At 43.6% G+C, this 14,299-nt stretch overlaps 1 protein-coding gene across 4 annotated transcripts in view; it reads right to left on the bottom strand.

The window, feature by feature from the left end:
- Positions 1-14,299, bottom strand: part of TIAM1 (TIAM Rac1 associated GEF 1) — a 464,589-nt gene that overhangs the window by 252,317 nt on the left and 197,973 nt on the right. Inside the window, exon 1 of one of the 4 annotated variants that reach the window (XM_070367246.1) lies at positions 6,060-6,282. The exons of the other annotated variants lie outside the window; for them this stretch is intronic. The gene's annotated coding sequence lies outside the window, so the exon portion shown is untranslated. Of the gene's footprint in view, positions 1-6,059; positions 6,283-14,299 lie in introns of those variants that run through there. 4 annotated transcript variants of the gene reach the window in all.

The raw sequence follows: 14,299 nt of genomic DNA, 5'->3' as shown, positions 1-14,299 counted from the left end.
AAATGGCAACCCACTCCCGTGTTCTTGCCTGGAGAATCCCAGAGATGTGGGGGCCTGGTGGGCTGCCATCTATGGGGTCACACAGAGTCGGACACAACTGAAGCAACTTAGCAGCAGCAGCCATTTAAAATACTAGTAGGTCGTATGGACATAGATTCCAGTAACTCTTTTCCTTGAGGACTATTGTCATAAGTGTGACTGATTAGAAAAAGACCCTGATGCTGGGAAGGATGGAAGGCAAAAGAAGAAGGGAGTGGCAGAGGATGAGATGGTTAGAAAGCATCAACAACTCAGTAGACAAGAATTTGAGCAAACTCCGTGAGATAGTGGAGGACAGAGAAGCCTGGTGTGCTGCAGTCCATGATGTCGAAAAGAGTCAGACACAACTTAGGGACTGAATGATAACAACAAATAAGATCTTCCCAACCCAAGGATAGAACCCAGGTCTCCCACATTGCAGGCAGATTCTTTACCATCTGAGACACTAGGGAAGCCCAAGATATAGATAGATAGATAGATAGATAGACAGACAGATAGATATGATGTATATATTTATTATTATGTACACATATACGTACATGTTTATGTATTATAGCTCAGTCAGTAAAGAATCTGCCTGCAGTGCAGGAGACCTGGGTTCAGTCCCTGGGTTGAGAAGATCCCCTGGAGAAGGAAATGGCAACCCACTCCCGTATCCTTGTCTGGAAAATCTCATGGACAGAGGAGCCTGGTGGGCTGCAGTCCATGGTTCACACGACTGAGCAACTAACACTTACTTACTTATGTATTATATATAGCCAGCATAAGAATATGCCACTCAATATGCACTCAATATGCCAGCAAATCTGGAAAACTCAGCAGTGGCCATGGGACTGGAAAAGGTCAGTTTTCATTCCAATTCTTTTATTGAAGAATTGATGCTTTTGAACTGTGGTGTTGGAGACGACTCTTGAGAGTCCCTTGGACTGCAAGGAGATCCAACCAGTCCATCCTAAAGGAAATCAGTCCTGAATATTCATTGGAAGGACTGATGCTGAAGCTGAAACTCCAATACTTTGGCCACCTGATTGTAAAAAGCTGACTCATCTGGAAAGACCCTGATGCTGGGAAAGATTGAAGGCGGGAGGAGAAGGGGATGACAGAGGATGAGATGGCTGGATGGCATCACTGACTCGACAGGCATGAGTCTGAGTAAACTCCAGGAGTTGGTGATGGACAGGGAGGCCTGGCATGCTGCAGTCCATGGGGGTCGCAAAGAGTCAGACACAACTGAGCGACTTAACTGAAGTATAAGAATACACCTCTTTTGAGGACTTTAAGATGAAACAAGCATGTAACAGTGGGCTCAGCACACTGACTGTCTTCCCTACTTCTTCTAGGGAGTCACTGGAGGTATGGACCTAATGCTTACAACTTGGAAGCGCCAGAAAGAAAGTACAGAAGATGCAGTGGTCAGCCCCGCACTGATCCCAAGGACTCAAGCCATTCACCCAATAGAGTTTGCCCTTGTGCTCATGATGAATCATGGAACCATCACCCTTGAATGTACTATAATTTTTAAAGAAATGCCCAAAGGACCATTCATCTCTTAGAGCACTCTTTCTTACCCACACCATGAAGCAGTTGATTTCTTTATGTTCCGATGAGTAGCCAACCTATAAACAGGAACATCAAGCTCTGTGATGTCTTTTTTGCCGAGGAATAGTGGCGGAGACCACTCCTTTCCTCCTTCATTTGTTACTATTTTTCTCTACATGCTTCACCCTTTATTCTTCCTCCATCCCCAGACACAAAGGATGGAATAATCATTAAACCCCAAGCCCCTGAACACAGTCATTGGCCCAGAGGTGAGATGACCATCTATATTAGCCAATCAGAGAACCTCCTTGGGAATAATTTTTTTAAACTGAGGAAGTCAGTCTAGAGCTGCTGGCAGCCAAGTCTCTGCTGTGTTCAAGCTAAACAGAGAAAAATCTAATTCAACTCAGGGAAAAACAGGGATGAAAGACAGAGAGTCCTGACGTGCTGACGCCCCTGGGTCTAACTGTCCCCCAAACCCAGCTTCATCGTGCTCCTTACAGGGTCCAATGTTTCCATTTTGACCTTCTTTAAATCAACTTGTGTTAGTCACTCAGTCGTGTCTGACTCATGATCTCATGGACTGTAGTCCAACCAGGCTTCTCTGTTCATGGAATTCTCCAGGCAAGAATACTGGAGTGGGTTGCCATTTCCTTCTCCAGGGAATCTTCCCCACATGGGGACTGAACATCGGTCTCCCACATTGTAGGCAGACTCTATACCAAGTGAGCCACCAGGGAATCAACTTGAGTTTCTAAACCTTGCAACACAAAATTCTAACTAATATTGCTGGGATCTCATTTTTCTTTTTTAAATGGTTTTATTGTTGATGTTGCTACTTTACTGATGGAAGATGCAGAAATCTGCCCCTATGATCTACAGCACACCTCCACACCATACATTTGTGAAAAAACCATTTGTGAGTCCCTAAGCTTACTCTCTTTTTTTAATTTTTATTTTATATTGGAATAGAGTCGATTAACAATGTTGTATTAGTTTCAGGAATAGAGCAAAGTGATTCTGTTATACATATACCTTTGTCTATTATTTTTTAAATTATTTTCCCATTTACATAATACTGAGCAGAGTTTTCTGTGCTACACAGTAGGTCCTTGTTGGGTGGGAGTGTGTGTGTGTGTGTGTGTGTGTGAGCGCACAAGTGCACTAAGTTGCTTCAGTATACGGACTGTAGCCCGCCAAGCTCCTCTGTCCATGGGATTCTTCCAGCAAGGATACGGCTGTGGGTTGCCATGCCCTCCTCCAGATCTCCCCAACCCAGGGATGGAACCTGAGTCTCTGATGTCTCCTGCACTGGCAGGCAGGTACTTTACTACTAGGGTCACCTAGGAAGCCCCCTTGTTGGTATCCATTTTAACTATAGCAGTGTGTGTCCACGTCCATCCCAAGCTCCCTAACTATCCCTTCTCCCCACCCTTCCCCACTGCTAACTGAGTTCCTTCTCTAAGTCTGTGAGTCTGTTTGTGTTTTGTAAACGTTTGCTCTTTGCAGAATCTGTCTCTTTTTACTTCTTTTAAAACTACACCCTGGGTGTGTTCTTCTCCCTATTTTATTTATTTCTTATTTGCTCTTGATTTTTTTTCTTTTCCCAATGTTGAAGGACACGTGGCGAATATCTTGGATTTTTCTCTGTTCCATGAGAAGGGTGATCTCCCCCAAATTAAGACCTGAAAATGGAGCAGCGGCTGTAGATGCTTCTGCAGCATCCAGATTACGATCTTAGAGCTCTTCCCAAAGAAACCTCTGTAGCTCTGAGGAAACTCCACGCTTGGGGCAACCAAAGGAAGTGCCTTTGCAACCGCACAACATGCAATGGAACCACAGAAAAGAAAAAAAAACAGCCACTTCCGGTATATTTTCTGAAGCATTTCACTTAAAAGGAGATCTAGAAAGAAACAGGAGGAAAAACACAGAGCAAAACAGCTCCTTGACAACAGAGGAGAATGTTCAGGGCTGCAGGGGTCATTTGCATGGACTTCATACATCTCTCTATTCTCCTGATAATAAAGGACATAATTTCAGCATTTTCTAAGAGGGCAAAAACGCATTCCTCCTTTCCCCAGCCAACAGCTTTCTGAAGTAATTCTACGGTGGGCTCACAGGACACCCCCCATCCACTCCCCTGCCCTCTCGCCCTGCTTCCTAGGGATGGATTAGAGGCCCCAGCAACTGCATAGTTTTACGTTTCTCTGAACCACACAAAAAAATTAAAGGATCCCAGGTGGAATAAATTTGTTCAGTAAAGAACCACGTAAAAGTGAAATCGCTTCTAGAGCGCTCTCTCAGAGCTTAATGAATGGAACTCCATTTCTCAATCGAAAATTCTGATCAAATGGGAAGCCCTTCAGAGGTTCCTGCTGAAAACCGACTCTGCTGGCCTTGCAACCAGGAGCTGGAGTGGAGTACTTGGGGAGCAGAGGAAGCTATGTTTGGCAGTGGAATAGTGGAACTGAGAAAATACTGGAATATGAGCCACAGAGGGAGAGTAAAGAACAGCTCAACCTATAGGAACTGCTGATACGAGTTGGGCTTCACATGGTAAAGAATCCGCCTGCAATGCAGCCGACCCGGGTTCAATCCCTGGGTCGCAAAGATCCCCTGGAGAAGGAAATGGCTACCCATGAGTACTCTTGCCTGGAGAATCCCACGGACAGAGGAACTTGGCAGGCTACAGTCCATGGGGTGGCAGAGAGTCAGACACGCCTGAGCAATTAACACTTTCCAATTCAATACCATCTAAGCTCTACAAACATATCTTGGAGCAACTAATGCCCATGGTGGCCGAAAACTGCCATGGGTAGATGGATGGTTGGACAAACTAAGAAGAAGATGATGACAATTACAACTAAGTGAGTGTATACTGATGGAAAGGAGAAGGAAGACAGGCAGACCACATCAAAATCGCTGAGCAATGGCCTGGACCAGAGTGGACAGACTTTTTCTATGAAGAGCAGATAGTATTTTAGGCTTTACAGATATTATAGGCTTACCTCAGTTCAGTTCAGTCGCTCAGTTGTGTCCAACTCTTTCCAACCCCATGGACTGCAGCATGCCAGGCCTTCCTGTCCATCAACAACTCCCAGAGTTTACCCAAACTCATGTCCATTGAGTCAGTGATGCCATCCAACCATCTCATCCTCTGTCATCCCCTTCTCCTCCTGCCTTCAATCTTTCCCAGCATCAGGGTCTTTTCAAATGAGTCAGCTCTTTGCATCAGGTGGCCAAAGTATTGGAGTTTCAGCTTCAACATCAGTCCTTCTAGTGAACATTCAGGACTGACTTCCTTTAGGGTGGGCTTACCTGGATCTCCCAAAATTCCTACGTTCTAACACTGGGCTTCCCAGATGGCACTAGTGGTAAAGAATTCACCTGCCAATGCAAGAGACTCAAGAGATACAGGCTTAATCCCCGCATTGGGAAGATCCCCTGGAGGAGGACATGGCAACCCACTCCAGTATTTTTGCCTGAAGAACCCCAAGGACAGAGGAGCTTGGCAGGTTATGGTCTATAGGGTCGCAAAGAGTCAGACACAACTGAGCAATCGAGCACACAACCCTCGTACCTCAGAATACGACAGAATATGACAGTGTTTGGAGATAGGATCTTTAATGAGGTAATTAAGTAAAAATTAGCTCAAACCAGGAAGTCCCTGGCAGTCCAGTGGTTAAAACTCCATGCTTCCCCTGCAGGGGGTATGGGTTCAATCCCTGGTCAGGGAAATAAGATCCCACATACCGTGCTTCACGCCAGGAAAAAAAGAGCTCCTATGGGTGGGCCCTAATCCAGTAGGACTGGCGAGCTTGTAAGAAGAGGAAATTAGGACATAAACCGTCACAAAGGGCAAAGCACGTGAGGACAGAGGGAGAAGACATTCATCTACAAGCCCAGCAGAGAGGCCTCAGAAAGAATCAACTCCGCCAGCGTCTTGACCTCAGACCACTTACCTCCAGAACTTAAACAAGAAAGGAGAGAAGAGGAGGGAGAAAAGGAAGAGATGAGTGGCGGGACAGAGGACTCCCAACTGTGTACGTCAAGCTGGTTCAGCCCACCCTCCCCACCCCTGATAAGAGACGCGACAGAACTGGGGTATAAGCACTACCAACAGCACAGAGGGGCACAGAGCCTAACGACCAGGACATCCCTTTTCTACTTCTAGGTCCGTCACTTAACTGCTAGATTTAAAATCAAGCCACAGGAAGACTTAGTTTCCTAGTCAGCAGAATGCAACTAGATGTACCAGGCAGACAGATTTAAATAGCAGAATACATTTTTTAAAAAAATTCACTAGCTACCCATTTTAAATGGCTTTGTATTCTTTTTCTTTGTGGAGACATCTCCATAGCAACAAAACCTGAATACCTCGGTATTCAACCCAAGCTTACCCGCCCAGTGAATTTGGCAAGATCGGTTTCTTCTTACTAAAGGCACAAAACAATTAAGGGTAACTAGAAAATCTGACAGACCTCATGCATGCTTCTTGGAGCCAGGAACAGACAACCAAGAGACATCCTCTCGCTTCTCAACCAAGGTGGCAACGTTCCGATTCCTCACGGTGCAGTAACAAAAGCGTTGATCACAGTGCTCCGAAAGACCAGCTCACTGTTCACGTTATTTACACATCTGTCCTTGCGCTGGTATTATCTGCATCCTTGTGGGCCACTATAATATTTTACTTTAAATGACATCTTATTTGGAATCATATGATCAATATAACTTTATCCCTCATTGTCTTTTCTGAACTGCTTCACGGACCACAAATGAAGGGGGCCTAAAGAACAAGATCGATGTCAGGTTCAAAGTAATCAACGTGCTAAACCCCCCAAAGAGGCCACCTATAAATTACCACAGGAAGTTCATCCCAGTTTAGACACTTCATGCAAAGACGCATATTAAAAGAATTAACTTTGAAACACTTTTTTCTGAATTCAAACTTAGCCATACGTATTACATTCAAGGAACTTGTACCAACCTGATGGTCAGTTGGCAAGAGAAATCCACCAATTATTTTAACTTCATGAAAGATTTTCAGGGAAAACATGTAAGACATATTAATAACTCCCTACTTTGTATCTTAGGCTCCATTCTGAAAAGACCTTTAATATTTCAAAATAATTGGTTTTAAGCTTTCCAAATAACCTTTCCTAAAAATCCAAGTGAATCGCTCCAGCAGTTTATTACTGTTTGTAGCTCAACAGATTACTCACTCGAGCTGAGCCACACACATACCGTTTTTAATTAGCGTGTCACAGTGTGCCTTGATTTCAAATCCAAAATATTCTAATCCAAAGTGATTCTGTAGGCTTCCTATTTGCTGCCAGGAGCTTGAAACGTTAAAAATAGCAACCAAGTTTTCACATCTCAAGGCAGCACGGAGCATTTCAGGAAAGCATACAGGCTTCAAATAGGCCCACAAAGAGATCCCAAATGGCAGCTATCTGTTGATAAGACCTTAGATCTGATTATCCTCCCCTACACTCATAAAAAAAAAAAAAAAAAAGGATGCTGGATGGACACTGAATAGCATCCTATTGCTAGAAGGAAAACCTTATAAAGCAGGAACTTGTAGCTTAAACTCTTCAGTAGCAGGAGAAAAATAAGGCAAAACAAGGCAAAACTGCTAAAAATACAAGTACATAGACTCTTCAATACTATAAAACTGAAGATGCTGGCTTTGCATGCAAATTTTGAACAAATCCGTAAGGATTCAGCCAGCAAAATCCAGAAACTGGGAAACCTGACAGGTCAAAGACTTAAGTTACTTTTTTTAAAGTTTATGTACTAGAGTCTAGCTGCTTGACAATGTTGTATCAGTTTCTATTGTACAGCAAAGTGATTCAGTTATGCACATGTGCCCTATTTTTTGGATTTCCTTCCCATTTAGGTCACTCAGAGACTTAAGTCACTTTAATCCATAACATGAAAGGGACAAAAAGAAAGCAAGAGAGAATAAGGGGGAACTTATTGATCACATGACACGTAAGACATTATCCATCAGCGGCAACATAGGGCGTGCAATTTGGATCCTGATGTAAAAAGATAGGACATTCAAAAACTATGAGCCAGGAGGATAAATTTGAAAACTGACTAGATATGGGATAGTGTTAATGAGTTACAGTCGGTATGGTTTTTCATGTTATCTTTTTTGCAACATATACTGATATATTTGCAGAGGAGAGGATATGGTGTCTGGGATTTGCATCAGAACAATCCAAGATCTGCATGTGTGTGTGTGTATATGGTGACTGCAGAGGAAAGCAGGCTGGCCATAAATTGCCAATCCTTGAAGCTAGGCAAAACAGTTTGTATGGGGCCCGATATACTATTCTCTTATGAATGCTTGAAACTGTCAATTAAAAAAAAAATAGTATGTACAAGAAATACTGTGGTCTGAACGCCCAGAAAATGCCTCTGGGTGGCCTGAGGGTGTGTGTGGCCTAAACACATATTTTGTTTGGATTGTGGGACTGTTTTTTTCAAAAAGATTTTTTTTTTCTTTTCCTTTTTAATCCAACATTTAAAAATAAGAAGACTTCAGGATTTCCAACTTCTCTGAAAACACAGGAACGATCTGGCAACCCGGGGCCACAGCAGCAAGGCCTGGAGTGTGGCCCGTGCCGCCCCCGTCTCCCTGGCTCTCATGGACCGATAACAGCTTCCCCTGATCTGTGATCAACTGAAACCGATCCCACGCACAGCTCTCTTCAGAGCCTTGACACAGCACCAACCTGAGGGCCAGGGCCTCCAGAATTTACATGTTCCATTGATCAGCCCAAACCACTCGAGTTCTGTTTTCTGACCAGTAATCAAAAGGCCCTGACAATAACTTCAAGACAAGCGCCAGGAGAGTTTCCGTTTATATTGCAAAAAAGCCGTGATTGGAAACATATGGACAGTCAGGACGCTGCGAAAGAAAACTCTGGAGTTCTTAGTCGATTGGGTTTGGGGACTGCCCCCCTAGCCAGCTCTGCCGGCCTGCCCTATTGCTGAGGACACAGGCCTGGCTGCAGTCCTGCTCCCCAGGCCCCCAGGAAGGAGTTCCTTACCTCTCCCCTCATTTTACAGCTCAGGGTGCAGTCAACGGAGGGTGAGTCATTCACCCAACTCTTTTCCAAAGGGTCATCAAAGGGAAAGGATGGGGGACGAAAAGGTCCTCGGGGGACACACTCCAGAGCTCCTGGATGACTATTTGTTCCTGCATGTTTTGAGTCCCTTTAAAATATTTTCCCAGTGTGGTATATAGAATGCATAAACACAGGTCTTATGATATCACACTGTATTCAATATCCTGTCATAACCATACGGGGAAAGGATATGAAAAAGAATGTATGTACATGTATAACTGGATCCCTTTGCTGTATAGGCAGAAATTAACACCACAGTGGACATCAGCTATACTTCAATAAAAATAAAAAATACTAAAGAAGAATACAAAAACAAAAATATATTTCCACGGTGACAATGGAATAAGTACAATGTTTCCTTGCGGGGTGAGGGAGAAACAAAGAAAAGATCTTGAACCTTGAATAGAACCCAAGTTTGAACCACCTGGGTTCTGGCATGCCTGTTTAACCAACCTACGTGGGATGAGTGTTAACAAGATCTCCGAGCAACTGACAGACATTCCTCACTTGTATAGACAGTTGTCTTCTCATCTGGCAACAAAACAAATAAGGTAAGTCCTTCCACGTCTTCAGGTTCTCTGAAGACTCAGATCCCAGATTCTCTGTAACACAGGCTCTCAGATTCATTCACTCCTTGGGCCCAGCTTACCACACTGAGTCAAAGGCAGCTCCCAAGGCCCAGACAGTGACTGTCATATTTTCAGATCCAGCCGTCTATGACCTTGGGTTCTTCCCAAATAAGCTTCCCAGTTAACAATAGACTATTCTCAAATTTTGACTAATTCAACTGCTGACATCAAAAGCAAAAAAATCAAAACAACCTGGGCAGATACGTACATGAGCTATGACTGTGGTGGACAAGGAACGCTCCCAGCTGTCTAAGGAGGGGATCTCGTCATCCTTTAGTGATACCTCGTAGGTATTTGTTCACTTTGTTCACCTTCTCGTAACTTCCAACATACCTAAAGGTAGCAACTCTTTGTTCCCCATTGAAAATGTAGGAAACATCATCTGTGGTCAAAACATCATCTGAGGTCAAAAGGCACCACAGCAACCACTGGCTGGAGTTCCTTAGCATCTGAGCACGAAGATTTGAGGAAATCCTTCAGGACTCATGGTCAGTGGTTCTATGACATTAGTCTGATAAATGCACAGGTTACAACTCATCCTTTGCTCACCACCCCTGTAAGAAAGGTTTGAACTCAACCCAGTGTGATATATGGAGGTTTGGGGGATTTAACAGGTCATCTATGGCTAACCCCTGCTTGACCGAACTTGAGAGTCACGGAGAGTCATAGAAGAACGTCCACGGCAATTGATCTGGCAAGAAAAGGCAAAAGTCTAAACTGGGACAGAAGCCACAGAGATGAAGAGAAGGGCTGAAGGGAAGAAGGAAAGAGAAGGGGAGGAGAAGGGCTTGAGACATTAGGTAGCTAGAGACACTACAAACCAAGACAACAGAAAGAGAGAACCAACCTTTATTTTATTCATATATTTCCTGAGCACCTCGTTTCTGACAGGTACTGTGCAAAACACTGAAGATAAAACAGGGAGCAGAATAGAATAAATAGGGAATGTAGAAAGAGAAGCAGGAGGGTGTCTGGGTTGTTTTTTTTTTTTTTTGAAAGAGAAAAGTAGAGATGAGAATGCCAGCTCATTCAGAGAGATGTTATGTTTGAGGCAAAGTCAAACAGGCTAAAATAACTTGGGTTAATTCAAGGTAACAATTGACTTTAGACATGCTTACTATTATTCTCCGAGCTTCTAAAGTAAAAGCGCTATGACTTTCCTGATGGTCCCATAGTTAAAATTTTGCCTCCCAATATAGGAGGTGTGAGTTTGACTCCTTGTTAAGATCCCACACACCTCGGGGCCAAAAAAAGATCAAAACATAAAACAGAAGCAAGATTGCAACAAATTCGATAAAGATTTTAAAAATGGTCCACATCAAAAAAAAAAAAATCTTAAAAAAAATATAGTAAAAACCTCTTCTCTGGTGCTACAAACCCCTCTGGTTATTGTCCAACCCCTGCCCGTGAAAGCCATGGTCACAGAAGTAACATGTCCCTCCGATGGTCTTTCTCTCCTCACTCTTGCTTAGTCCAAGCCAAGTCACCAGAGACACCCCCAGGGGTCCCTCTGAAGGGTCCTCACCCTTCCCCAACAGCTGCAGAGCCCCTGAGACCATCAGGAAAGCCTCTTTACATCAATTCCGCAGCAATTGCAGAAAATTCGGTGTGAGCTTCAGGCCCAGTCGGATCAGCACCTCGAAGAATACCAACAGTGGGAGTAGCACCCCTCCCTCCCCAGATTACACAGTTAGTGTCCCACGAGCAGGGCTGGCTCCCCCAAACCATATGCTGGGTGCTGGTCAGAAGATGGGAAATGAACACTGGGGAGACAATCAAAAACTGTCCACTACAGTGTCCATGCTTTCCCTCCAAAGCTGGGACGATTTCTTCTCCAACTTCTCTTAGCTTCCTTTCTCTGTACAGTTAGGTATACAGAATATTCTCTATGCATACATCTAGATGCCCATTGGAACCCTCTATTTTTGCCACACTGAAAGCATCTGGGGAACTTTCAGGACCTCACACGTACACTCCATTCCATACGGAGAAGGAAGAGATGGACAAAAACAGAGGTGGGGAAAGGATGCTGTGTGTCTTGAGACTCCCAAGGACATCCTGATACAGGATCTGCACATCCCAGCATCACTCTGCCTCTGGTAAGAAGCCCATCCTATCAAAGCACTGCTGGCCAGGAAGGAAAACACCAAGTTCCCAGCAAGGAGAAGACGTTCCCAAAGTTACGGAGGACAATAGCTGACTCCTACAGGGTATTTATTCAACTTTAAGACCAAAGCCACCATGAAACAACTGATCGTTTTGGAAAATACTCATAAAAGAAAAACAACTACTCTTCTCATTAAGCTATTTTAAATATATTTATGCCCCCCGCCAAGGACTGAAACGGTTTCGAACCTTTAAAAATTTTGTTTGGCCTAGGTATAAGTGGGGAGAAGGCAATGGCACCCCACTCCAGTACTCTCGCCTGGAAAATCCCATGGACGGAGGAGCCTGGTAGGCTGCAGTCCATGAAGTCGCTAAGAGTCGGTCACCACTGAGCGACTTCACTTTCACTTTTCACTTTCATGCATTGGAGAAGGAAATGGCAACCCACTCCAGTGTTCTTGCCTGGAGAATCCCAGGGATGGGGGAGCCTGGTGGGCTGCCGTCTATGGGGTCGCACAGAATCGGACACGACTGAAGCGACTTGGTGGCAAGTATAAGTGGCAAGGGAACAAGAAGAAATTTAGCAACAAATGCCAGAGAAAGGGTGAAATTTCAGGTCTTCAGAAAATCACGGTTTATACTTTAAAACCAGCATAATAAAGGTTTTAGTTTTCAACCTTGAACCAGAACTCTATGTTTTCGACACAAGCAAAGAAATATGCCTGCTTTTGAACCATAAATTTGGGCTCTTTATTATTTATACTCTTTCCAAATAATAACATCTTCAGAAACATCCATTTTGGGGTTGAATTTAACCAGCATTTCAGATAAATAAAATATCAAAAGCTCAATATTTAATAGAAAAGTCAACTTCAAATTACCACCAACATATTAAAAGTCACTAAAATAGCATAATCACCTATATCCAGGTAGTTGAGGTGACTGTGTGAAAAATGGATAACATGTGTGTATATGTACATATCAATATATTACATGTGTGTATGCCCACATAATAAAGAGAAAGAATACAAAAAATGTCACACTATAAGCATGATTGATATGGGTGGGAATAGACAATTATTTCCCCTTCCTCATATTTTTCAAACTTTCTACCATAATCACTCATAAATATATAAAAGAAAAAATAACTGTCACATACATGAAGATACATGTTTTTATAACATACATTTATCTCCTTAGATCAAAAAATCCAGGCACTAAATTTCCCAAGCTTCACAAACCCTCTGGCTCCAAATTAACCCACACACTTAGAAAAACGAAAAGAAAAACTCAGCTTCATTTCTAAAGTAAATCTGTTCACTGAGAAAAAGAAATGATAGCCCTTTTGTATCAATATTGCTATCTGTATCCTTCAAGCGCCTTTCAATTTCACAGCTGAATGTTAAGTATCTATCTCATAAACCGGAATGCCACATCCTCCCCCTTTGCTTTTTCTAGCTTTCTTGTTCTCTGTTTCCTTAAGTGTGCTTCTCCCACAGAACTGATACACGAAGCACACTCACATGTGCCTGCAGATACACACCCATGAGCACACCCGCTCCCGCACCAATCCTCATATACGAATCTGAGTCTCTGATCATCACGGGGATCACCAAGAGAAGGCTTCTCCCCGAAGCACAGGGCTCCCTCGGAACGCCAGGTCTCCCTGCAGCCCGTGATGTGCAGGGGAAAGCAAGCCTCCAGCAGCCTCCTCTCTATTTCACCTTTTCACCAGAAAGTCCAAACAGTGTTGAAAGCAAACTCCTGATTATGCACCCTGATGAACGCAAATACTGAAGTAGATGCACGCTCAGCTCAAGATATCCCTAACTGCATTTTGCCTAGGCTACGATCAGAATCACTTAGTGTTCCCCTCAAACACACATGCAGCAAAAGAAGGATACAATGACTAGAAGAATTTCTAGGTGATGGAGAAGCTGACTGAAATATAAAACAGGCCTCAAATAATGTAGGGAGAAAAAAAAAACATGTTGCATATTCGCACCCCTGAGTCATGCACGTAAAAACAAGATAGATCCAAGTACGTTTCTCACAGCTACCATCTGCATACGACATTTCCATGTGGCCCAGAGGTACTGCCTGAATGCTGACGAACGTCATGATCCAATAGTATCAGAAGTACAGAGGAAACCTAGTACGCCATCTACAGATATAGTATCCTGAGTGAAAGCAATACAGCCACGTCTAGAAAGCACAAAATTACAGCCACTCCTTAATTTGTTTCTAACATTTTTTCTTAGGTGGACTTAAAAGATGCCTCTCTGTAACTCCTATCTGCTGGAGACACCAAACTAAATTTCTATCTTTTGTGTATGCTAATATTTCAAACAGCAGAAGGCAGTAAGTCTTGGCTCCTTTTACTGTTTCCACCAGCAAGTTGTTCTATTACCATTTCGATTCTGCTTCTCTGACTTCATTTTCTCAGAGTTGTGCTTCCAGCACTGGTCAAGGAGCAGCTGAGCTGATGAGCAACCATGGGACCACAGCATGACATTTCCCTTGGCCCACGATGAGTTCATTCACAGCTGGCAACCACATCAGCCTTCCCGACACACACTGTTACAAGTCCTATCTTCCCTGTCCCATCTGTGCACAACAGTGTCTTCTACTTTCTTCTTTCCCCTAAACCCGGGGAAGGACATCACATGTCCTTCAAATGCTTTTTTAAATGATTTGTCACAGGTTCTGCCTGCCATCCTGGGCTGCTAAATGTTCAGAGTTCGTACTGAAGACCCCACAGGTCTTCTGTCCAGATGTACTATTCAAGTTCAGAACCTACCAGCAGTCACGTTTTAGCCATGTCAACTTAGGAACAAGACAAAAATA

The sequence above is a fragment of the Bos mutus genome, chromosome 1, assembly GCF_027580195.1.
Source record: "Bos mutus isolate GX-2022 chromosome 1, NWIPB_WYAK_1.1, whole genome shotgun sequence".
Lineage (NCBI taxonomy): Eukaryota > Metazoa > Chordata > Mammalia > Artiodactyla > Bovidae > Bos > Bos mutus.
Note: the sequence above shows the minus strand (reverse complement) of the source record. Positions and strands in the feature narration are given on the sequence as shown.